Genomic DNA, 16,055 nt, shown 5'->3' with positions numbered 1-16,055 from the left:
CACCCCAATGTCCAGTCTGGATACAGCACTGCACCCCACACATGTTTTGAAATTACAGCTGAAAGCCAGCATTACATGTTACAACTGAAATCTAAGAGAAGTGAAAAGCAGGAAAGCTTCACTGGTCTTCCAGAGAGACAGACTGAACCTAAAGTAGCCAAAATTAAGTTTGATGGCCTCCAATTAGTCTTCAGAGAAAGGATCCAGCCTACCACACAACTCTTGGCAAGAGCATCAGCTGATGTAAATCAGTGTCTTACCATTGACCTCTAAGAAATGCAATGGTCTAAAATAAGTTCAGGATCCAAACAGCACCTTATAGAGAACATGAACCTTCTCCTCTTACAGTTGCAAAAAAAACTGGGGCAGATCCAAAACACATTAAAAATAAAAAAACTACCTTCATCTCTGGGGTTTAGCCAGAAAATTTAAAAAAAAAAGGAATAAAAAAGAAAAACTCACTATTTTTGACAGCCTTAAATGTAAGACTGATTATAAATTCCTTTTAGTCAGAAACTCAGAGTTACTTCAGCAGGGGCTTTAGCTGCACCAGCAATACCGTGCTTAACTCAACTCTACATGCAAAAGAGTCAAAACAACAAAACTAGCCAAAAAAGCCTTCTTTGCTGTTTATATTCATTTAATGTATTCATGTTCTTGGGGTTTTATACACACCAGAACTCATTCCACTTAATTCAAACCTAAATAGGAGGTGAGAATACTGTTCTCCAAAGACTAAAACTAAGAGATCAGGTATTTAAAACCTGAGCTTGAGAATATTTGCATAATATGGTTGGTCCAGAAATGAAAGCGTTACACTGGGCTTGGCTTTCAGAATGACTCTGTCTCAGTGAAGAAACAGGAAACTTTAAAATGTTCTTTCAATTTCTTGCTCATTTAAGAAACTATCCATGGTAGATTAGCACCGTATGCCTTTTCCACTGGAAGCTGGTCATAGCCCATTGTCGCTCACATCTTTGTAACATATTATCTCAGGGTTTTATATCTGTACTTTCATGCTTCTGGTACTGCCTAAGACAAACACTGGGACATAACAAATCATTGGAATAGATTGCTCCCATCACAGGACTGGCAAACTGGATTCTTCATCTGTGAGCAATTTATTCACAGCCATGAAGTGTTTTTCTTTCTTTTATGTGGCACTGGCTATGACCTCATACATGTCACAGGAAAGTTCAGCTACCCGTCCCCTCGGCCTCCGGTTTGGCAGACTCTGCCTGCACTTCAACAATTGAACCCAATATTGATCAGTTTGTCACTTTACTAATACTTCGCATTCTGAGAAGTAGAAAATCTTGACTGACTCCACCATTTGGCTGAGAAGGACACAGAGAGGGATTTCCCATTGCTTGTGGTTCAGAAATCCTACCTGTTATAACTGGCTTTGGCAATGATGTTCAAGGGCTTGTGAAAGCACTCATGAGCCAATGCCATCCCTTCCTGCCCCCAGCACCACTTATCTGGGACTCCAAAAGGGCAGGAAAGAGGGCATGGAAAGGACAGAGACACAGCTCTACCTGGATGCCCTGCACTGAGACAACCCCTCCAGCAGCCCTCTCTGTTACAGCATGGCACTGCTGCTGTCCCCAGACACAGCCATGCTCCAGCATGGTGGCACAGGTGACAGAGGTCCATCCACAGCTCCTGAGCATCCCCCAAAATTTGAATGTGCTCCCTGACTTTGCAGGCCAGCAGCAATGCTGCAACCAGGCATGCTCCTGTTCAGATGTCTTCCCCCAATGTTTAGATTGCAGTCCTGCCTAAAAGACTTCAGCTGTTTTTGGAGCAGGGGTAAAAAAAAAGAAACCCTAACCCGTGTATACACATGGGGTGCAGGAAGAGAAATCACACAAGGAAAGTGATCTGGATGATGATAAGCACATGGCTCGCTTGAAGGGGGGCGCTGGGGGTAGAAACTTCAGGCATCTAAATCCCACTGATTTTCCATGACAGCTGGGTGCCTGACACTCAAACTCCTTAAAAAGCACATCTCACACAGTCACTACTGTTGTCCCTGTCCAGCCAAGCACTATCCCATAAAACCAAGGCACTCTGTGTCCCACAGTCAACTCTCCTTCACAAAAAAACAGTATCTCAGCCAAATAATTGAAGTCACAGCAAGCAATGACCTGCTCTGTGCCTGTCCCAAAGGGCCACCTTCCTCAGCTCCACTTGCCAGCAGTGCCTGCCTACGAGCCAGCACAAGCTGAGCCTTAAACATTCGGCAAGCACAGCTTTACAGATGTTTCATCTTCCCCAGGGACAGTCCAGTTTAATTTCTCTCTCGCAGACTCAAAGGCCTCAGTTATACTTATCTCAGTCATTCTGGCTACGCTCGTTTTTTAGCCATATAGGGTCAAACCTGCAGCTGATAAATTGGCCTCTGAAAGCCTGGCAGGGAGACAAGTCCGTTTGCTGGGTCTATTGTGCCTCCTTTGATTTCCAGCAGCCACACCCGATGTCGTCGTTAAACACAGGCTTTCAGCTTGAAAGCTCTGGAAAATATAATACTCCTCTATGCCCCAAAGCTCTAAGTGTGGGTAAAATGGATTACTGAAATAGTCTTTTGCCTGAAACAGCAATGTATTCTAGCAAAAAAAAAAAATGTATTTTTAAGCCTCAGAATAGACACAGAGTTGAATTATGACTGACCAAGAGATGGGAAGACCATTAAGACGTATTTGTGACATTAATGATAGAAGCAGTTCTATTAAAATCAATGTACACGAACCAAGGTTCTGGTCTTAGTTTTCAAAGGGTACATGACTATTTTCTTTAAAATTTTCACCCACACGGATCAGAGGGACTTCCAGCAAAACCATAGGATATTGACTGATAGAAAAACTTTGTAAGATTAGAATTAGACACAGAGACTTTGCTGATAAGCATCATTTTCACAGTGAACTGCAAATTGTTCACACAGATAGCACTCCAGTTTTGAAATTCAAGATGGCCTCTTTAAACTCCAATAATTATCCCCACCATAAATGGGATGAAGTAAAAAATGAGGCCCCTGATAAGGGAACAGACGAGATTAGGTTATGTGGAAGCTTAGATATTAGTCTCCATGAAATTCTTCACCACTATTTTACAATAAAAACATGAGCAAGCTTCAAAGGAAACCCAGGAGTAAAGGTTAATTGCTACTAAAAGGCCAGGGTGGACACCTGCATTTGCACTTTTGTCACAACCTTGCCCACCAGCAGGAAAGAGCCCACGTGGCTGGGGATGAGGAGGGAGAGCAACGTGCCAAAGCTGCTGCTGCAGCTCCAGGGCCTGGGGCCGTTCCAAGACTGAGAGGCCTTCTGTGCATGGCTGGGAGGAGGAGAGGACTTCCTTCCATCAGGATGCTTCTCAGCTCAGCCCAGTTTTCCTCTCCAAGAGCAATTAGGTAAGAGGCGCTGATGATGGCGGCGGAGGTTGAGCACAGCCCAATGCTGCTGTCAGAGCCTCATGCTCAGCAGGGCTGGGCCTGGCTGCAGCTGAAATGCCACACCACGGCCCCTCACAGTGAGCAGACATGCTGGCCTGCTGCACTTCTCTGTGTTTCAGGGCAGCCTTAAGCTCAAACTTCTCACTAAGTCTTACAGGGATCAAGTCTGCACCCAAATCTCCGTGGCAAAGACAGTCGTAGCAGATATATTCATAAGGAATTCTGTTCTTCCCTTCCTCAGATTATTTGTGCCTAAGAAGATATATTCCCAAAGTGACTACTGACTGACAAACACTCCAGCACATAAATGCAGTTCTCTGCACTTGGATTCATGCATGTGGCCACCAGTGATTTAATCATAAACTGGATTACTCTGGAGGAAAGAGGCTGAAAGCAAAGGCATCTAGACAGCCTAATTCAGAATGCCATCACCTTCTGATCAGGACAAAGCAAGAGCTGAGATAATTGTCAGAGTGGCTCTTTGCAATGAGAAGAGCCACACAGTTTCATGCCTGCAGCTTCTCAAAGGTGAAGATGACCCCTAGTCCCAAAGATTGGACCCCATGAGGACACAACTCTGTTTGATGGGAGAATTCCATCACATGTCAGGAGCTTTGAGCTCCCCTAGCTGTGTAGACTATGCCTTGTACAAGCCTTCAGCAAGGAAGCATTAATGAAGGGTTTTGGATGGTAGGATCAGGGGAATTAATCCCTTCTCCTACAGGAGATGAGGGTGGACCTGAATGTACCACAAACTCCTAAATCAGATCCTTGAAAGAGAGCAGTGAGCATTTATATTTGTTTGCCCTAGTATCACCATTCATTGCAGAGGAAATCAGCCTGGAGTATTTGCAGGGATATCTGAAAAGGAGACAGGCATTTCCTGCTGCATACAAATGGACACCTTTATCTGAATTTGTTTGAACAAGTATTAAAGCAAAAAAAAAAAAAAAACCTGTTACAGGCAGAGACTGATTGATTGCAAAATATATCCACATCAGTCTAGAACACAGGAGGTCAAGAAAAGCAGAAAATTAAGAGAAGAAAGCCCTTTAGCTTCAAAAGGAGTTCTTAGCCAGTGGTGAACAAAATGGGAGCCATCTGACTGTCCACAGGAGGTAGGCCCAGCTCAGAGGGGGCCAGAGGAGACGTAAAGAGGGACCCTTAGCTTTAGAAACATTTAGAGATTGGGTTACTATCTCCAGGCACAGGAAGGACTCCAGCCAAGGGCTACATTACTCTACCTGAACACTTTATCAGTCAACGTACCTGAAACTGGTTTGTGCCACTCCTTTTTCACAGAACTGTTCTGTGGAGCTGGACCTATTGACGGTTATTTATTATTATTTGTATTGTAACACAGTCTGGTACCCCCAGGCAGGACCCCATTGTGAAAAGCATCAGGCAGACCTAATCAAGTGAGATTAGATTCTAACCAGACTAGAGCTAGTAACTCCCAGTTAGGTGGAAATCACCAAACATGGGAGAGAAACACTCTCTTACAAATGGCAAGTTCCATTGTACAACAAAAGAGATTACAAGCACGTTTAGAGATAAACACAGCACTTGAAGCTGTTCTGAGTCATTACTTCAATTACCAAGGAAAAATACTTTCACAACCATTAGCCTTCAAACACATGGGGATTTTGCATATTTGTGTTACTCGACCCTAACACAAGCGTGAGAAAACCAAAGCTGTCCAAAACTCACTCAAAAAGTCCAACCCCAAAAACCACGCTCATGCAATGAGAGCAAGGGGGACCAAAGCACCCGTGTGGTGGCCCCAAAGGACAGATTCTGATTTCTCTTACACAACTGCTAAATCTGAAGTAATTACTTTAGACTTCCACCGAGGAATAAAAGAGATCAGCGTCTGTCCTGGAGTTAACCAAAATTACTCAAATTTCTTCAGATTGACACTAATGTAACAAAATGAGAGGGAAATGTGGTGCCCAGATTTCAGCCTTCCCTTCATGCTCGTGACGCTGCTGATCACAGAGGGCTCAGCAAAGCTTCCACACCTCAGCCTCGAGCCACAGCAAGCAGACCCTTCTGCGTGCCGGCAGAAGAGGGAGTTGTAGGAAAAGCTGCGCGGACAAAGGCAGGAGAAAAAGGCAGCTCCAGGCAGCCTGAGCACAGCTTTGGGGCTGAGGTACATAAATCACCAGCCTCTCATGCTGCTGCACTGTGGGCAGCAGCATCTGCATGAAATGCAAAGGGAGCTCAGCCAGGGTCACCTCTGGAGCACCCCGTGCCAAAGACACTGGGTGGCTTTGGTCTGTGCCTTGTGGCAAGGTGCACATCAGGAACAGAGCAGATAATTCACATTAAAACCCTCCTCATGTGGGAAGCATCTTTCGTTTCTCAAATCATACAGTCTGCAGAAAACAACCCTGAAAGAGGTTCATGCTGGCAGCAGAAGGGAGTTCCTGATGAGCACCAAGCACTCAGGAGAAATCTGTCCCCAGGCAAGTGAGAAAAGGAGCTTAGCACGCTCTAGAGCATCAGGTCTTTAAGAGAGGATAATTTCAGCATTACCAAGTGTTGGTACTAGACCAGCAAAGTTATAATACAGTAACTGTGTAGGGACCTGCCTGTGGTCTCTGGCAATTCTCACCATCAGCCCCTACAATAACTAGTAGCATTTGGTGCTCTGTCTAGTGTCATTCATGTCTAATTGAGCAACACAGTCAAAAGTATCTGATGGGGACCAGACGCTGGCTTTTAATTAGGGTCCAGCACTGAGAGACTGTGGGTCAAATTCTGCTTTCATTTGCACAGGAGCTGCTCTCCTTGATGTGGGGGGGAAGTTGCACCTGCATAGCTGAAAAGTAAAATTTGGCTGCTTGTGTTCCTGCGCGCTTTTCCATATAAATTACTGTACTACACGCGGCAACAAAGGTTTATAAATGTTGGCTGGCACGCAGTGAATTTATTTACAAGTTAAGTCTAATTTTTATTTATAGTTCCAGTACAATCATCTCTGGTAGAAATATTTATGTTATCTGTACTTCTGGTCTGTTAGAGCCTACTGCAATCATAAACACGGCTGAAAAATTATTCGCAGTTAGCAGGGTTTAAACTACCCATTATATCACTAGCTAGTGCCAATAAACTTTGGTGCTGGTTGATAAAGTTTCCTCAATGGAATAAATATATATTTGACTTTCAAAACCTTTCCTGGGTTACACAGAGTGGGGGGTAAGAGAAGAGGGAAATGCCAGCTGTAGGATTTGATATACTGAGAGCGGGATCTGCAGCTAGCAAGGAGCCTGGAGAGATCCACAGGGGCTGGGAGGCAGCCTAAAGCATGCTGAAACTCTAACTAATAGCTTAAATTTGTATCTTGGTAAGATATTTCAACTGAGGGGAGCTGCAGCAGCTAACACTCGCTAATGCTCTTCATGACTCTCTGTATGGAGTAGACCCAAGGGAGGGAAAAAAAAAAATCTGTCTTGAAATTTTTAGCCCTGAGTACTGGTCACTGCTAAGGGAGGAAAAATGGATTAAGGGAACCAGCTTTTGTTCATTGTTTGATTGCCATAATGGTAAACATGACATATATTCTCACACTGACATGGCACAAGAAGCCAACCAGATCAGGACAAAACTAAGGACAAGAAGGTTAAATGTGAATTAGTGAGACCAGCCACTTATACACAGAAAATACTGATTAGGAACAAAATCTAACTAAATCTGTATCAGCTGGGGTAAGAGAAAAGGTAATGCACTTTAACAGTCCCTGCCACAGTGAAAAACTATTGCTGTAAAAGAACATTTTTAAATTAAAACAATTACTTAAATCTACAGTATTATAATCAACACAAATGAAACTTTATCTCAATGTAATAAATCAGAGTAACTGAACTTCTTTTTACTCATTAGTAGACCTTTACTGTTTTAAACTGAGATGTGTCACAAAGTAGCACTGGAAATCACATGCCTCTTTCCAACAGAAAGCAGTAATAAAAGATGACTATTCTACCAAATTATAATGAAGACAGATAACAGAGTGAATTATAAAACAAAGGTTATAGATAGAGACTGAGCCTTGTAGAGGTAATGACTTTTAATTGGATTGAGTTTATCATATTTTCAGAGGTACAGCACAACCAGAAGAAAGGATTAGAATTATTTCCACATTTCATTATTTGGCATAATGAGAAAACAGAGGGAGGTCCACATCCCTGATGTGTTTGGTAAGCCACAGGAGATGTTGAACATGTCAGTATCTGGTAGAGTTCGGTCCTGAGACGCAAATGCATTTGCTCCCTTATAATGCGGCAAAGTGTAATCACTTGAAAAAAAAATAAAAAAGGAAAAGGGGGGAAAAAAGCCAGGTCATGAAGTTTTGTTTCAAAAGCACATTATGAATAAAAAGGAATTTAACCCCTTCCTGCCAGCAGGCACTGCAGCACCAGCCTGCAAACACCCATCCATCTGCTTTGAGGAGCTGAGCAATTCCCACTCTAAGCACCAAGAGCTTAAAAAGCATGAAACAGTGGCAGCTCAGAGATCACATCATCTCTCTCACACCACCAGGGCAAAAACACCCTGGGGAGGGGACCTTCACTGCCTGAATCCCAAAGAGACTGCACTCCACCTGGAAGAGTAGGGGACAGAGCCCAGCGGGGAGAAGGCAGCCCAGAATAACCTGAGTTGGAAGGGATCATCCTGCAAAGATCATCAATTCCAACCCCTAGCCTTACACAGGACATTCCCAAAATGCTGGGAACAAAAGAGCAAGATCTGAGAGATTATCAGACCAGGACGTAGCTGCTCCTGAGCTATGCCCAAGTGTTCCAGGGAGAGATAGACTTTTGGGCAGCTGCTTTTGGAAAACCGCTCTGCTGTAGAGCAGAGCTTCGCACCAGCAGCCAGACAGCTTTTTAATTATGCAATTACAGTGAAAGAGCATTAATTATACTCGAGTGACACTGTGATACACTGTAGTTAAGTCCTTGAAGCACTAACAGAAGTACTCATAACAAATACGCTAATCAGGAAAAGTATCGGGTAATTAATCCTACAATACTGTCCACTTCAAAACCTCAAGGTCTGGCAGGACTGGCTTCCAGCATTTGTTTCCGAGGAGATACAAGGCCACAATTTTTCCTGCAAGCAACTCCTCAGCAGAAGGTCACCCAGTAACATGCAGGATGTACTTAGCTGATTGGAAAATCATGAATCTCAAGAGCAACTTTACTTCGTGTCAGGTGTATTCTGCAGCATTCTGGGGCATTGGTATGTGTTTATATCTACTATGTTTTTACTTTTTACAAAAAACCTTTGGGACAGTTTTATTTCACCACATGTGCATATACATTTATTCCTGTATGACAGAGCTGTTTTGGGTGGGATTACTGTGAAACTTGAATGAAATTTTTTCCTGTTTGTCTCCATGAAACCCAGGGTCTTGGCTGGCACACTTTGACAAATTCTTCTCATTGATATGTCACTCAAAAAAACTACACATTTTCACAGTGCAATAATCTTTGTTTCATTTTTGTCCAGACAAAAATAAAAGCATTCAGAACTGGATTTATCTACATTGTCTCCACCACCAATTTTCTTTCAGACCCTGCTCATTCCTCAAAGCAATTCCGCAAATTTTTCTGACACAATTCTACCTGTGCCAGCCACATATTCTAAATAAACACTAATTAACTTTTAATCTCAACAAAATATTCATGGTTGATAAAATACATTTTAGTTTCCTGCCCCATTTCAGAAGGCTGGTCTGTCCCAAAGAACAGGATTTACTTTAATGCCAGTGGGACTTTTGTCTGAGTTTACCAAAATGTTGATCTCTGTGGTGATGCAGAAAATGTTTGCCCATGGAACTGACACCATTTACTGCAGGCATCCAAGCACAACTGGGAAAAAGCTGCTTGCTGCCCTACAGCAAGCCCCAAACTCCATGGCAGGATGACTTTAAACAAGGATAGAGGCAAAAGGAAACTACACCCATTAAGTACAGCTAAATTCTCAGTTACCTTTCTGAGATAGTTTATTTTTCTAGCAAGTGTGGCATACATGAGTGCAAGGACCTACAAGAATCTGCAGCAATTATTTTTCTTGGCCTTTGTATAAGAGGACAAGGGGAAACACCAGGGTTTTGCAGCCAAGACATCTACACAAAGATAAAATGGGGGCCCAGCTCCTTCATCATCACAGGTTCAGCTCAGCTCTAGATGCTGCACTGCCTCAGTGCCAGTGGCCACAGCTCCCTCCCCATGCCCTGTCTGCATCCTCTGCTGCAGGAAGGTGCCTGCAAACCAGAAGTTAGCTTTCCCCTGAAAATCCTTCATTTCCCCTCCACTCTTCCCCCCATTCCTTTCCCTTCCCTTCCTTTTCTCAGAGATGTTTCTTTTTCTTTCTCGTGTTATTACCAAAAAAATAATGAAAAACATTCAGAAGAGTTAAAGGTAAAAAAATTCCAAACCCCAAATATTAGAGCTCTGAGTTTTGCTGAGCAATCAGGAGACTTGTTTTTAAAGGAAAAGCGTTTGCAGAAATCTGGCAAATCTAGGATGTTGTCACCTCTTTCCTATAAATTTGTTCCTCGTGTAATTTGGAAACTCCTCCAAGGGTGTTTGTCTGGCTGTACTTTTACCTAGCATGTCTCTGAAGGGTGAGTTCTCTGTGGTTCAGTGCTTGGAGGTTTTTAATACTACCTAAGAGCTTCCCACTCGTGCCTCTCTCCCATGCTGGTGGTCCACAGCTGATGCTGGGAGGTGTCTGTTCCCTCTTTAACACGTTTTCCACCTCAGCCAAAAGCCCTCTGCTACTCCCTTCACTTGGACACAGAGCAACTCCTCACTCTGTTCACCCCTTTTCCCTCTTCTTTGGAGGAAAATGAGCAAAATGGATTACATCCATCTGTATTGCTGAACTCACAGGGAAAACTTCTGGAGCTCTCAAGGACCAAGAGCCTGCCCATATCTCATGTTTGGAGAGTTCCATGCAGCCAAAACTCCACAGACACAGAAACCACTGAGGAGTTTTTGGCCAGCAAAGCCCAGAGTTTTCCAAGCCCAGCCAGTCAGAAAAAGATCAAGAAAATATTTCAGCACATGCAGGACTAACAGGAAGGACTCCCTGGGCTCTCACCCCCCTGGTCCCTCAAAGCACAGGGCCTTTGCTTATGCTGGGAGCGGGTAGCTCTGACACTGCACACTCAGTTGCTTTTGCAAACATATCCAGTAACAAATTCCCCCATTCCCTCTTGGGTTTCCCATTTCTTCCACGGGTTCATATTATCTCATTTGCCTCAGATGAGCTCCAGGGTGAATAGCTCATCTCTCCCCAGAGCTTTGAAGATGCAAAGCAGGACAGTATGGAAATGCCAAGTGTTCCTGCAGCACCAGCAGCCTGTTGGAGGGAGGGAGGAGTGACAGTCCTTATTCTGATCACATCCCCCCTCCAAAATCAACAGTGACACCAGTGTGAAACCAGAACGAGACCCCCGCTGTGAAACAGTTAACATCAGTTAGATCTATTTTGACTTTTTAAAAAAAGAAAAAAAAAAGAGTGGGACTACAGTTTATTTTGCATGGCTTCCTGGTCAAAGCCTCAAACGTTTTGTAGATATTTATTAATATATATTAACTGTAAAGAAAGTTAACTGCTAATGTAATTTATTCCCCTCTTTGTTCCATACACCTTGTATTGCTTTCTCTGAAGCTGTTGGTCTTGGAGAATCAGAGGGGTCCTGGGGAGCTGCTAACAGAGAGCAATAAATCAGCACTCTGAAAGCTTCTGGTTCATCCCAACAACTTGGAAGAAAATTTGAAAAATAATCTTTTTCTTTTTTTTTTTCCCCTTTTTCAAACTGGCAATCTTCACAAGCTCTATTGTTTTCATGTGCAGGCTGATATATGACAGCTTAAATAAATACATAGTTCTTAATGGAGTAAATTCAGCCTTCATGTAATTGGATGCCATGCCATTAGAGACCTTGGCCCAGGCAGTGCTCTCCATCCCCAAGGATCTCACAGGACTCAAACTAACAGGAGGTTGTTATATACTTGATTTCTACCTATTATGTCACTGTGGACTAATCCTCTGTTATAAAGAGTACTTAACTTTATATCTATTTATGTTTACGGACATGGATTTAAGTACTGTTTATAATGACAAGGATGTATATATACAGCATGTATATGTAATATAATATATATATAAACACAGAGACACGTCCTAAATCATAGAAGTGGTGGAGTCCTTGAGCAAAAATGGCTTGAGAAGCTGAGGGTTTTTTTACGGCAGGAAAATAACGTGGCTTTTCCTGAAATTGTTCTGAAAGCAACTTGAATTCCTTCTGTCCAAATTAGATCCAAAAATGCTCTGAAATTTTCAGGCTAGACCATTACACTTCACATAGCCTTAAGTGGTCGTACAAGAGAAATCCTTTCCTACAGCACCAGTATCTCTACCAGGAAAGACAGAGTGGCACAATTTGCAGCCCACAGAAGACACTTCCAGGGTAAGGAAGTGGAAGGAACAAATTGCATTTCAACATTTTCCCTGGAAAGCTCATTAGAAACTCAAGTCAAATAGAAGCAGCCGTTCCTATGGAGCACTTTGCAAAGCAACATCAAACTGGTATTTAGCTGACCTTCTCCACACCCTGGTGAACCTCAGTTCAGCAAGTTTGGTAAGGCCATGCATAACTCCAAGGACATCAGAGGAAAAAAATCCAAGCATTGTCATGAGAAGGTGTTGAAAGAGCTCTCCATGTCTCCATCTCACCAACTACATCTGTGGAGGTGAACAGAACCAACCCATGGTCACAAAACAAATCGGGGGCATGTTTGGAAAATGAGCAATTTATCTAGACTTGGCATCCCTTGGTCTCTCCTCACAGAGCTGCAGTTCATGTAAAGAGCACAACACACATGGGAAAAGCTGGAGATGATCAAATTGAGCCTTCTAGAGGCTCTAAAGCAAAGACTGAAATGCAGTGAGCCTTGCACAAAAAACCCACGTTGGGTGTGATGAGAAGTTGGGTATGGAGAGAAGTTGCATTGCTGTGGGCAGCTCAGCTGGAGGAGGGGAAATTCAGGGCCAAGCACCAGGATGAGCTACAGGATTCCTCCCCAAGGAACTCTGCTCAGAGCTGTGCCCCCCTCACACCTCATCATCCCACTTTCTCTGTTGAAGCCAACACCACTCCCCAAAATCAGTGGAAGCACCAGAATCTCACTTGTATACCAAGCTGGTGGGAGCAAAACTGATAGCCCAAAGCTTGGGCAATACTTCCAAAAATTAAAAAAAAAAACTGAACCAAGTTCTGTGGGGACTGAAAGGAGCTTTGATCTCTTCGAAAGTGCCTGCAGAAAGGACATCTCCAGGGCTGAGACCACCAGAGATGCTGCCCAGTTCCCAGACTGGGCTCCCATTTCCATCCCCTGCTGCTCACCAGGGACTTCATCTGAGAATTAACCTTGTGTTTTCTCACCAGAGGCCAAAACCCCAACACTCATGCACCCAGAGGGAATTTTGCAGGAGGAAAAGGGCTCAGTGTGCTTTTTGTCCAGGTATTTTAGGTGAGAAGGACAGACCAAATAAATACCATTTGTTGCTTAAAGTGCAAATCCCAGCAACTACTTTGAACGGGAGCATTTGGTAGTTGACACATCTACGGATGTTTTAAATCATAAGGGCATCCACTCCATTTTAGTTTTAATGCATTTGTGTGCGAAGTTCTTTGTCATTCCAGCCCACCTGTCTCAGGGCACAGAAATCAAAAACAGGAGTAACTCTCAAATTTCACCTCAATTTAATCCATCACAGAAAGCAGACTGGTTTTGCACTGTATTAAAAAAGAAAAAAAAAAACCACCAGGACATTTAAACAAAGTGACACAGATCATCAGCAGATCAACTGAAAATGACAGCTCAATCAAACAAATGTATGTTGAGAATTTCCACAGGGCAGCTCTAGCTGCAGCCAAACCAAATTTGTTTAGTATACATAAGTTAGCTGCTTAGAAACATTCAGTATGCTGCTAGCCAGATGATGACTTTCCCAGATAAACATCTATTTAACCAAATATCCCCCCACCCATGGAAGTGCTGGCAGAGTTTTGATGGATTTTAGTCTCTTAAAAATCGGATTTTCCTCTGGTGGCAGGCTGGTACCAAACCCACCCACACGGCCCTTAACTAAAAATAACTAAACACTGCTTTAAAATAAATGTTATAACCACCAAAAGGTAGGCAAAACTCTATAATCCTCATGGAGTACTTCTGGCTGCCAATAAATTCACAAAGTGGCATGAGGATGAAATACAAATTATGAACTTGGGAAGAACCAGAGAAAATTGCCCATCCTGTATCATAGATCAAGTACACAGAGAGGAGGGGATTTGTCTGAGTCCTCTTTGAAAGCAAGGTATTCCTCTTGAAATCAATGAAAAGTCTCCTATTGATTCCAGAAATGCCACATAAATCTCTCACTGAGGAAATATATTGAGAAGAGCTCCCCTCTGTGATTCTGCCCTGCTTTAGAGCAGATTTTCTATGGTGTCACTTCATAACAGTCAAAAAAGTAGTTTTGAAGATGAGAAAGTAATTTGCTAAATTCAGTTTAAATGTCATTAAAATATACAAGAAGTTTCATCCAGACTCAGATGCTCGAGCAGAAGAGGTTTCAGTTCAGACAACAGCAGAGCTCTGGGCAAAAATCAAGACACTGGATTTCAGCCAGCCTAGAACGATTTTGCCCATAGCTACTGAAATTAGTGGCCAAAAGCCCATCTGATGTGAAGTAGCCAGATTTTATTTAGGGTGAGCATTTTAGGGACATTTTAGGCACTTGCTGTCCACCTAGCACATGTGTTTAAGGGGTGACTGTCCAACTGTAAAACTCCTAAGTGAATAAGGGACAGAGAATGGCTAACACAATATGATTTGCAATAAAAATTTTAATTTTGGTGAAAATCTATATTTAAACATTTTAGGGTTTTTTCTTTTTTCAACTCCTGATTTCTTAAAATAAATGACTCAAAAATAAAAGCTACTAGGCAACACATATCCGCTCTTCAAAGTTCTGTCAAACAAAAGAGTGCCTATAAAGCACATATTCTGATGGACATCTGCTTGCTATTTAATATCCACAAAGAGAGCATTTACAAAAAATTACAAATGCTACAAATTAGGAGGCCTGTGATGCTGGAGCATCCCAAGGAGTGGTGTTTACACAATGATCAGAGGGATGTGGGATGTCAGTGGAGAGAATAGATGCTTACAGATATGTCACAGCTTATTTCCTGGGGAAAAAAATGCACTAAAAGATCACTAAGTGATGTAACCACCCTAAATAACTAGTACTCAACCTGATGGTTGCCTGAGAAAGCCAAAATCAGCCACTGTGTGCCAGCAACAAGAGATGTATCATTGAAGGCTCTCATTGCAGAAGAGGAGATGGAGATGCCCATGCTGGAATGCAGAAATCCCAGTGTCCTGTTCCCATCATCAGTGTCAGGGGTCCACAGACCCCACGAGATGAATAAAAGAAAGAGGTTTAAAGTGTCAGAGTCTGATGGGACTGAGCGAGAAAGAAAATTCCTGAAGTACCCACATGGTGGGAGGAGTTTGCTGTACACAAATATGCTCACTGTTGAAAACCGTAGGATTTCCTTTAAAAGTATCTGTTTGGGGGGAGTTTAACTCATGAGTTTTGAGTGCATAATTGTGCTTTTGCCAAAATTTGCACATTGACATATTGCTAGGAAAGAAAACCATGGGAAAGCAAGGATGAAGGATGACAAAACTCAAAGCATTAACCCCCAGAAGGGTTCCTGCTGCATATTGGTTTTTTCAAATGCTGTTTCTCAAAGTGCAAAAGAGCCACCTGATGATACAGTACAGAAATCACAGAGCTCAAAGTTAATATTATTTTGAGTAGTACAAGATTATTTTTAATCTTTTCACCTTCTGTTGCCCCTGATCATACCAAAAAAAAAAAGGTGAAGTTGTCCATGCAACTGGAAAACAAGATGCAAACTCTGAAATTAACACTTGGAATAGAAGTAACTGTAAAAATAAGTAGAAAAAGGAGTTTAGACAAATTAACCTGATCTACCCAGAAGAGCAATGAACAAAAAAACCCCAAACACAAAATTAAACACTCCCCGAAACTCTTCCAAAACAACAAAAGAAAATGGTAAGTTTTCTTTCATTTTAACAGTATGGCTGCTTTCAAATTTTATGTATGGAGATCCAAACCAGCTCAGATGAAATCCATCCAACTCTGAATATTACCAGCCTTTTTTTCTCCAATCCAAACAAACAACACATAAAATACAATTCCTGACTATTTGAGCTCCTGTTTGCACTCCACTGACAAACACATCAAGAAGTGTGGTGCAGATTATCATTGGTAGCAGGGAAACCAAAGATCAAACCATAAAATCTTCACACCTATGGACAAGAGGTTTGTCACTTAAATCTAATTTTTATTCACGTGAGTAAAGCCATTTTATTCTTAGGGAGTTAAAGACACAAGCTCATGGAGACAAACAGAGCATACAACCCAAAAAGAACACCTTGGTCACACTGCTCCCTGAAAAGAACATGCCCAGGACATATTTTAT

The 16,055-nt window shown here is 42.5% G+C and overlaps 1 protein-coding gene across 5 annotated transcripts in view; it reads right to left on the bottom strand.

The window, feature by feature from the left end:
• MECOM (MDS1 and EVI1 complex locus) overlaps nt 1–16,055 on the bottom strand; it is a 323,830-nt gene that overhangs the window by 179,233 nt on the left and 128,542 nt on the right. The window lies entirely within an intron of this gene.

Source organism: Zonotrichia leucophrys, chromosome 9, assembly GCF_028769735.1.
Source record: "Zonotrichia leucophrys gambelii isolate GWCS_2022_RI chromosome 9, RI_Zleu_2.0, whole genome shotgun sequence".
In the NCBI taxonomy this organism is placed as follows: Eukaryota; Metazoa; Chordata; class Aves; order Passeriformes; family Passerellidae; genus Zonotrichia; species Zonotrichia leucophrys.
This window is presented reverse-complemented; position numbering and strand designations above follow the sequence as displayed.